The sequence below is a fragment of the Alexandromys fortis genome, unplaced genomic scaffold (genome assembly GCF_014885135.2).
Source record: "Alexandromys fortis isolate MF-2015 unplaced genomic scaffold, M_Fortis_MF-2015_v1.1 scaffold_2_26212498_36691700, whole genome shotgun sequence".
Classification (NCBI taxonomy): domain Eukaryota; kingdom Metazoa; phylum Chordata; class Mammalia; order Rodentia; family Cricetidae; genus Alexandromys; species Alexandromys fortis.
The window spans coordinates 4856634-4866603 of record NW_026067931.1 but is presented as its reverse complement, the minus strand read 5'-3'; positions in this window follow the sequence as shown (position 1 = coordinate 4866603).

The following is a 9970-nucleotide window of genomic DNA, read 5'->3' as shown; positions in this document are numbered from 1 at the left end:
TTGTGGCCAGGGACAGGGCTCACTAGGGGTCCTCGGAGAAGCCTGGCTAGGAATAGGGTTACTAAGCCGTGACTCACGTCTTGGGTTTCTTCTAGGTAGGTGACTGCTTTTAGCAGGAAAGGCCCTAACTTCTCCAGTTAGAGGCGGTAGAATTCCACGCGGCTGCATGGTCAAGGTCGTTCCCTTAACACAAAGATGTTAACTGAAAGTCTCTTCAGTGAAGAAACATTTTGCAGAGAATTTAGGGAGTAAAGACAAGGATTATCCGGTGGGAAACTCGCACCACCTCCTAACTTAGCAGCGGGAGGGAGCGAAGGGAGCCAGAGATCTGAAGAACAGCCGGGAAACAGGCCTTCTATTCCATCAGGCGGCAGCTGCTGTCGGAGCCACCCTGACCAAGCGGATAAGAGAGGGAGTACCCTGGCCTCTCTCCTCCTCCCCTATCTTAGAGCACTCTCCGGAAATGCCTGCCATTGGTCCAGCACAGCCAGAAACCTCCCGTGAGCAAAGGAAGACTGAAACCTTGCGGAGGTCAAAGGGTGAATGGGGAGAGTGAGGCTCCTTCACTCTCCCCACGGGAAGCCGCTTCTCTGAACCTCACCAGAACGCCACTGCCACAGAGTTAGTAGAACTATTAAATGAGAAACAGAACTCGTTTCTCATGGGCGATTTTCCTTTCTGTAGAGAAGAGAGTGGGCTCTGTGGCTCAGTTAGTAGGGCGCTTGTCTAGCATGGGGCCCTGGGTTCAATCTTCAGCACCTTGTCATGGTGCTGCCGTGATGGCACGGTGGGCAGCAGGAATTTAGTGACCCTGCAGCCAGCCTGAAATCCCTCAGTCCCTTTTCAGAAAAGGAAGTGGGGGGGGGCACCCATGATAATCTAAGTCTGGGCAGGTCACCCAAAGGAAGTTCTTTAGTTCCAACCTTTATCACCTGGGACTCTGGCCGTCGATAAATTTAAGTAAGAGGCCTGAGTCTCAGTAGTTTACCCTGAAGCAATACCTGGTAGCAGAAAAACACAAGCTGAGATTACCGGACCCCCACCCAAGATCAGACCATTCAAAGGAAATGCCTGACATTCCAACTGCTGTAGATAGGATCACCTGCCAGCATACCTCGCGGGGACACCCCCTAGACAAATGTCAGCCAATCAGACCTCAGAGACCCCTCACTCCCACCTTTACTACTATAAAAACCCAATTCTAATTGAGCTCGGGGCTCTCCAGTTATTCCAATACGTTGGACATGCACAGAGACCGACTTTGCAAACTTGATTAAAATAAAGGCTCTTTGCTTTTACATATGTGACTCGGTCTCCTTTGTTGGCGGATTTGGGCATAACAGAAGCAACCTGGGGAGGGTAGAGGATATTTCCCCAGAGCTAGCTTACCAGTTGGGGTGGGGGTCTCAGGACTAACCTGTTTCAAGAATCACGGAGGTCCTGAGACACTGTTCAGATTCAGACCAACCAGTCACTCAGACCTGTTTACTGAGTATGGTCATCTGGTGAGCCCGGGGTCGCTAGGGAGGACAGCTCTCAACAGCCCCCCACAGAGGAAAGATGGAAGTGTGTGATGATTCTCTGACTGCCTTAGGGAGAGAGCTCTTACTTGTTTTTGTGGTTATGTGTGGGTTTCTTACCTGTGTGTGTGTCTGCACCATCTGAATGCAGTTCCCACACAGACCAGAAGAGGGTGACAGATCCTCTGGAATTGGAGTTACAGGTTGTTGTAAGCTACCACCTTTTAGGTGCTGGGAACTGAACTCAGATCCTCTGAAAGAGCAGCCGTTCCTCACTGCCTTGCCATCTTTCCAGTACCAAGAAGAGAGCTTTTATGGGGAACACTAGCAACATATCAGAACACACTCCAAGGTGTCTGAGAATTGGATCATTCTTGAGAATAAAATGGACCAACGGCCCTGTCATCTGTTAGGGAGACAGAGGCAAGACTCAACGTCCTCCTCTAGTCTTGTCCTCAGCTCAGGCCAAACCAGGATCTTAGTTTGAAAGCAGAAAAGAATTTCAGGACTAGCCAATATGAAGGAGAGTTGGTTATTGTGGGAGCCCATGGATGTGGATTTGTTCCTCCTTGACCTAAGATCAGAGTTTAGCCTGTTCTTGCTTCTTCAAGGTTATGGACGTTTGGCCCACGGTGTGGCTATTAACAGGAGGTTTTGACCTAGGGGTGGTTACTTGATGCTTTGGGTATTGAGAAGGTGGTTGCTTTGTTCCTTGCATCTGGGTAAAGAAGTCTTTTGTCTTCCCCCTCCTCTTTGGATTGAGGTCTATAAAACCTATGAGAAAGTACAAACCTGTCGAGGGTGGACCCTGACACATTATATTTCATGATATTTGGGAGGTTCCAGGACCAGAGTCTCACCTATACAGCCCTAACTTGCTATCTAGACCAGGCTAGACTAGGCTGGCCTCGAACTCACAGTGATCAGAGATCCACCAGGACTAAAGATGTGTGCCACAACCAGCCTTTAGGTAGAGATTTTGTTTTGGTAACAGGGCCCCAGATCTTAGTAGGCCCCCAGGCCTTAGCACAACTGACTCCATGGTAGAAATGCCATTCAAGCTATATAAAAGTCAACATGTAAATAGCACCACCTGCCAAAACAAAAACAAAGGTCTAATCCGTCAAAGTCTATAGTTCTGGGGAAGTCTCTCCAAATGAACCTGTTAGGTCTCAAAACCAGACAGGTGGCTAACTAAGGTGCCTATCAACATATCAAAGTGGACCCTGGCTGCCAGGTTTTCCCAGCATCCCTCAGTCCCTGGCTGTCACAGGGTATGGCTGCCTTCACACCCAGCTTCCTACCCTAAAAGTCTCCACTCCAGGGTCATGTTTACTCTGGACTGTCCCAGATAACTCTGCCGCTGCTCTCCCTCTTATCTACAATAAACTCTCTCCCCCACCACCCCTAGGAAAAGTCATGTCCTTCCTTTTTTATCCCTTTTTCTCAAACCTTGCTTTTTGGCTTCTGTAATTCTGCTTCTGGCTAATTGCTCTTGTTAACTGAAGTGTGTCAGCCTAGGACATGATTTTGTGCTTAAAAGCTCACCCTGAGAAAGGCTCGGTGTCGCACTGGGATCGGCTTAAACCCCCATCTGAACAGTCTTCTTTGCTGGCTACCCCACAACAGTTGTTTGTTTGTTTGTTTGTTGTTGTTGTTATTGAGGTATTTTGTTTGTTTTGAAACAGTCTTACTGTACAGTGCTGGCTGGCAAGGAACCCTATATAGACCAGGCTGGGGTACCTCTGCCTCCTGAGTACTGGAATTAAAGTCATGTACTCCCTAAGCCCAGTCTGAATATTAACTTTAAGCATAAAGATTAAGAGAAAATGAGCCGGGTGGTGGTGGCGCACGCCTTTAATCCCAGCACTCGGGAGGCAGAGGTAGGTGGATCTCTGTGAGTTTGAGGCCAGCCTGGTCTACAAGAGCTAGTTCCAGGACACTGTTACTCAGAGAAATCCTGTCTCAAAAAAACAAAAACAAACAAACTGTTGAATTAGGAGCGGCAGGGCTGTGTCCCCAGCACCCGGCCGCCCGCATGGCTAGTTTATACCCAGAAATAATTACACGGAAACTGTATTCTTTCAAACACTGTCTGGCCCGGCTAGGTCCAGTTTCTTATTGGCTAGCTCTTACATATTGTTCTAACCCATTTCTAATATTCTGTGTAGCCCATGAGCTGGCTTACCAGGGAGGATCTTAACCTGTGTCTGTCTGGAGCGGGAGCATCATGGTGACTCCTCTCACTAAGCTTCTTTCTCCCAGAATTTTCTTCTGTCTACTCCGCCTACCTAATTTTCTGTCCTATGAGGACCGAGGCAGTTTCTTTATTATTACAAGACCCACCTCCATCAACAAACAAAAAAGATTAAGAGAAAATGAGAGGCTGGACGTGGTGGTACAGGCCTTTAGTCCCCGTTCTTGTGAGGCCGAGTCCGGTGGTTCTCTGTGAGTTCAAGGCCAGCCTGGTCTACCCTAATGAGTTCCGGGACAGCCAGAGTTATTCAGTGAGACCCTATCTCAAACAAACAAACAAACAAAAAACAGAGAGAAAGAGAGAGTCAGAAGGACGTACTTGAGAGCATAGTTGAGTATTTATAACATAGATTTTAGTGAGGTTTAACGCTATTATTTAGAATTGGTTGCTGAGGAACCTAAATGAGATCACTGGGCACTTAACAAGATTATAATTGGTAAGATCACAGAGACTCAAGAAGGTAGAATGTATTTACTCGAGAGTCAACTATCTTATCTGGTGAAAGGGATGAGGCCCTTCCTACCCACCTTCGAACACATCCACACCTTTACCTGAGTCTTTGCTCTTTTCATACAAAGGAATCTTATTTCTTTGACAGCGACCTTCATAGAAAACATTAATTGTGTTGGAATTCTTTCTTCTCAGAAGGTGAGAGGCTCCAACCAGACTCTGAGGGGCAAGAGTCCTCAGTTGTGTTGAACACTAGCTAAATGCAATAGTTGAATAAAGGCTCGAAGCCCTCTAGTTCAGCATCATCAGCCGTCATCTGACAAAGTCTGAACACCTAGGCTCTGAAAATCTTGGTTGCTTTTCTCTAACTGCTGTCCTCATTTCAATGCCGTCAGGTTTCAAACGGGATTAAAAACACAAAGTATAAAAGATAAAATAAAAAAAAAAAAGGGATAAAAGTTCTAGAAACAACACTGATTTTCAAAGAAATCCTATAAGTAGATTCTTTCAGGTTAAAATGTGAGTTGAGATGCCTTAGAAGAACCCTGAAAGCTTTTAAGAAACTTTGCTGCAGCTCTGCCCAGTGAACTGGCTGCTGTGGTAATCAGCCTGTCTGTGGCCGTCTCCTGGGAGAGCGTGCTCAAGAATGTCAGCCTGCTTCTCTTGGCTCCTCGTGGTTTTCTCTGTTGTAAGAAACCATGGCAGGTTGATGGATGCTCAGTCAGTGCAGGGGGAGTTGGGGGAGAGGCAGGGAGGGAGGGTGCAGAAAATGAGGAGGAAGAGAATATCTGGTGAGCTTTCTGCAGAGTCCTAGAAAATATATTTTTTTACAGAAACTTCAAGACAGTAATAAACATCAAGTTTTCTACATGCCGTAAGACTTGGGAAACGCCAACGAGGTCAACTTGAGCTGCAAGAAGCCACTAGGAGGGCTGGGGAGATGGCTCAGAGGTTAAGAGCATTGCCTGCTCTTCCAAAGGTCCTGAGTTCAATTCCCAGCAACCACATGGTGGCTCACAACCATCTGTAATGAGGTCTGGTGCCCTCTTCTGTCCTGCAGTCATAAACACAGACAGAATATTGTATACATAATAAATAAATAAATAAATATTTTTAAAAAAAAGAAGCCACTAGGAATGAGCTAACAAGCAAGGAAAGGTAATGTACCGGCTGTGGGGGCATGTGGCTGTAATGTTCCACACTCTACAAATGAAGGCAGGAAGATTTGGAGTTCCAGGCTAGCTGTGGCTACACACCATATGTTGTCTCAAACAAACAAAATAGCCAACCAGGGACCTAGGCTGGTGGAAGGGCACTTACCTAGCAACCACAAGACCCTGGCTCCATTCTCCAATATTTTAGGGAAAGAAATAAAAAATAACTTCTTTTAGGCTCTGTCTTCCAGGACTTCCCATAGATTTTAAGGGATAAAATTGACTATTAAATTTTCATTTTAACTGACCCGTCATTCTAGAAAAGGCTCCTAGCTTTCTAAGAGATATTTTGTGGTGTTAGGAAAAATGAGCACCATTTCCCGTCCAAATTTTGCATGAATAAAGACACTGTTGCACAGTGATGTAAACTTCGAAGTATTCCGCAAGTAATATTATTCCCTCCACTTTATAGGCAAGAGAACTGAGGTCAAACAGCTCATCTCAGGGACACAGGGAATGGGTGGTGGAACAGCTCTGAAGCTCAAGAAGGCCCTGTGTGAGATGAGTCCCTACTTAAGGGACACTGACAGCTAAGGGCCTGCGGCAGCCCCTCTACTAATAAAGGAGGAAAGATGAGAAGCGGCTCCTGCTTACTTAGTGAAGGAACAGAACCCAGATAAGATCTCAAAAATTAGTTTTCTCAGGTCATTTAATCTACAGGATTTGCTAAAAGGAAGGGAAGAAAGCTGCAAACTTTCTTAGTTGCTGTTCTGTTGCTGTGAGAAGACACTGTTGCGAGGTCCCTCTGTAGACCCCACCGAAGAATTGAGCCAGCCGCCTGTGACCGGCTTTGGCTGAGGAGGGGAAGTGAGCTCTGCTTGCCACCCAGCCCCCAGGTCCTGGAGAATATCAGATGCAGCCAGGAGTCGGGTCAAGCCAGAACTCGTTTATTTCCTTACAGCATGCAATTTATAAAGCAAAACCCCACAAATCCCAAAAGAAGCAGAAGGGGAATTAGCCAATCACATCAGCAGTCACATCCACATGAGCCACAGCCCCTATAGCCCCCATTGGAGATCACGGGGGCATCAGGCATTTTATGTCATCTTATCCCACCTTTGACTTCAATGATCATCTTTTTGTAAACAAGTCAGGTCTCCTCCCACCTCACTCTCCTTCAGTGCCATCTTGGCTGGGAATATTTTTATGGGTTTTGTGATGTCATTGTTTTTTAATTTCGAACCCTTTTCTAGCTGTTTTTTTTTTTGGCATAGTTGTTACACTTTTGGCACAGTTGTTATGCCTTTGGCACAGCTGTCAAGATTGTGGTGCCAACTTGGCCACTCCAACCTCCTATGTGCTCGATTCAATCCACACTGCAACCAAGGCAAACCTTACAAAAGAAACCATTTAATTAGGGGCTTGCTTACACTTTGAAAGGGTTAGTACCTGATCATCAGGTATGGAGTACACGTACAGGTGTGGAGTTGGAACAATAGCTGAGAGGTTTACGTGTGGATCCACAGGCATTCAGCAAAGAAAGAGGCTCTAGGCCTGGAGTGAGCTTTTCAAACCTCAAAGCCCACTCCCAGTGACACACTTCTCCAATAAGGTCACACCTCCTAATCCTTCCCAAGCAGTTCCACTAACTGGCAACCAATCATTCAAACATATGAACCTCTGGGGGCCATTCTCATTCAAACCATCACACTAACCAACCAACGATAGAACACTTCCTGTTATATATTAAAATGTTGATCATTGCTGGGCGGTGGTGGCACACACCTTTAATCCCAGCACTCAGGAGGCAGAGGCCTGTACTCACTCCCCTCTAATAAACTCCTAAGCAGGTTTGTTGGTGTTCCATGTCTCCTTCTCACTCGTGCTAGGTAATTTCTGTAAGGATAAGTCCCACCCCTTAGGGGGCGTGTTCGCCTCAGGCTAAAGTTTTCCTATAAATTTGGCGAGAGTGCTCCCAGCGCTCGCTTCTGCTTTCCTGGTCTCCGCGGGAACGGTGGTTCTGTAAGTCTATTCCTCCATTAAAGCTGTCTATATTTTGACAATCTGTCTGCATTCGCTTACGCCATTACAAATTTCAGGTAACAGCCCTGGCTGTATTGGAACTTACTCTGTAGACCAGGCTGACACCTCAACTCACAAAGACCCACCTGCCTCCATGTCAGGGTCCAGTCTTAATAAAATTCTCATGTTCCAGATTAGGAGTGTGAGAGTTAGAATTATTAAGCAAAAGAAACAGATAAAAGAGAAATAAAAGACAGAAATACAGAACAGCACCAGGAGGGCCATTCAGTGAATACCGAACCCCTAAAGGGGAGGGGGGAGGCAACAACCTTCATTAATATGATATAAGGAAAATTAATATGATATAAGGATTTGGTCCCGGTAAAAGGATCCACCTCTATAGTCAAAATACTAATTAATCACCCGGCGGTGGTGGCGCATGCTTTTAATCCCAGCACTGGGGAGGCAGAGGCAGGCGGATCTCTGGGAGTTCGAGGCCAGCCTGGTCTACAAGAGAGCTAGTTCCAGGACAGGCACCAAAGCTACAGAGAAACCCTGTCTCGAAAAACCCAAAAAAAAAAAAAAAAACAAAAAAAAAAAACTAATTAATCACATCCTAGGTCAGGATCTCTTGTTTGTAGCCATACCTGCTGTCAGCAGCTTTGAAAGAGTAAAAATAAGTTCAAACTCTCTGACCTTTAGTCAAAATAGAGCAGGCTGGCATCTGTGGGCCCCACACCTCTGCCTTCCAAGTGCTGAAATTAGAGATAGAGATGTACACCACCACTGCCTGGCTAACATTCTAAATTTTAATGGCCAGGTGTTTTTTTATTTTAGTAATTTTTTTCCTTACCTTTTTTATTTTTATTTATTTTTTTAACAATCAGACCTTATGTGTCAAATGAGAGCTGGGGCCAGCACTTGCCACCAAGCCCGGTGGTGAGTTCCAGTCCCAGAAGCCACACAATTGGAGGAGAGAATCAACTCTCCTAAGTTTTCCTCTGACCTCCACATATTTGTGGTATAGCACACACATGCACACCTGCCCACACACACAGTAAATCTATAGAAAGAAAAGTGGATTTTAAAAAAGAGAAATGAACGTAAGTGCTGTTTGAAAGAAAACTACAAAAACTGGAAGTGTTGATACCTATAGAGCCAGCAGAGGAGTAAGGGGTGGACAACCCGAAGCTCAAGCCCATCTTGTCTCAGCTACATGGGACCCCGCCTCAGATACAAAATGAAACAAAGAGGGGCTGGAGAGATGGCTCGGTGGTTAAGAGCATTGCCTGTTCTTCCAGAGGTCCTGAGTTCAATTCCCAGCAACCACATGGTGGCTCACAACCATCTGTAATGACGTCTGGTGCCCTTGTATACATAATAAATAAATAATAAGAAAATAATAATCATAGCAATGAACAGGACTGGGGAGAAGGTAAGTCAAGATTCTTGCTTTCTACACTCTTGCCACTGCATGTTATTACAAGGCAACTCTCTTAATCTAGCTATAGTGACCATTTGTTTTGTTTTATTTTGTTTTTCAAGACAGGGTTTTCCGGTGTAGCCCTGACTGTCCTGGAACTCATTCTGTAGATCAGACTGGCTTCAGACTCACAGAGATCTGTCTGCCTCTGCCTCCCGAGTGCTAAGATTAAAGGTGTGTGCCACCATACCCGGAAGTAACCAATTTTATTAAAAAGATATCTATCATGTTGTCTTTGTCTTTTATTTTATTTTTTAAAATAGTTTATTTTTATTTCATGTGCATTGGTGTTTGGCCTGCATGTATATCTGTGTGAGGGGAGTCAGATCCACTGGAACTTAAGTCACAGATGGTTGTGAGCTGCCATGTGGATGCTGGGAATTGAACTACGGTCCTCTGGAAGAACAACCAATCTTTAACCATTGAACCATCTCATCAACCATTGATCCATCTCTTCAGCCCTATCTTTTTTTATATATTTATTTATTTATTATGTATACAATATTCTGTCTACATGTATGCCTGCAGGCCAGAAGTGGGCACCAGACCTCATTATAGACGGTCGTGAGCCACCATGTGGTTGCTGGGAATTGAACTCAGGACCTTTGGAAGAGCAGGCAATGCTCTTAACCTCTGAGCCATCTCTCCAGCCCCCACCAGCCCTATCTTTTTAATTTTTAAATTTTAATTTCTTTTTTTTTTTTTTAAGATAAGATACCATGCATCCCAGGCTGGCCTCATACTCGCTATGTAGCTGAAGATGATCATCCTGCTTCTGCCTCCAAAGAGTTAGGATCACAAGCATGTGCCACTACAATGGTTTATTCTGGGATCAACCCAGAGCTTCATGCATGTTAGGCAAGAACTCTACCAACTAAGCTGTAGCTCCAGTGTCTCTTTTATTTTTAAATCATGCACTTGTGTATGTGTATGTGGTATATGTTATATGTTCAACTGTTTGTGCACATGCACATGACATTGCATGTGTGGAGCCCTAGAAACCTACCTGTCTCTGTTCCCCGTCACTTGGCTTTCACGTGTGTGCTGCCTCGCAGCTTTCTACAAGGGTTCTGAGGATCTGAGC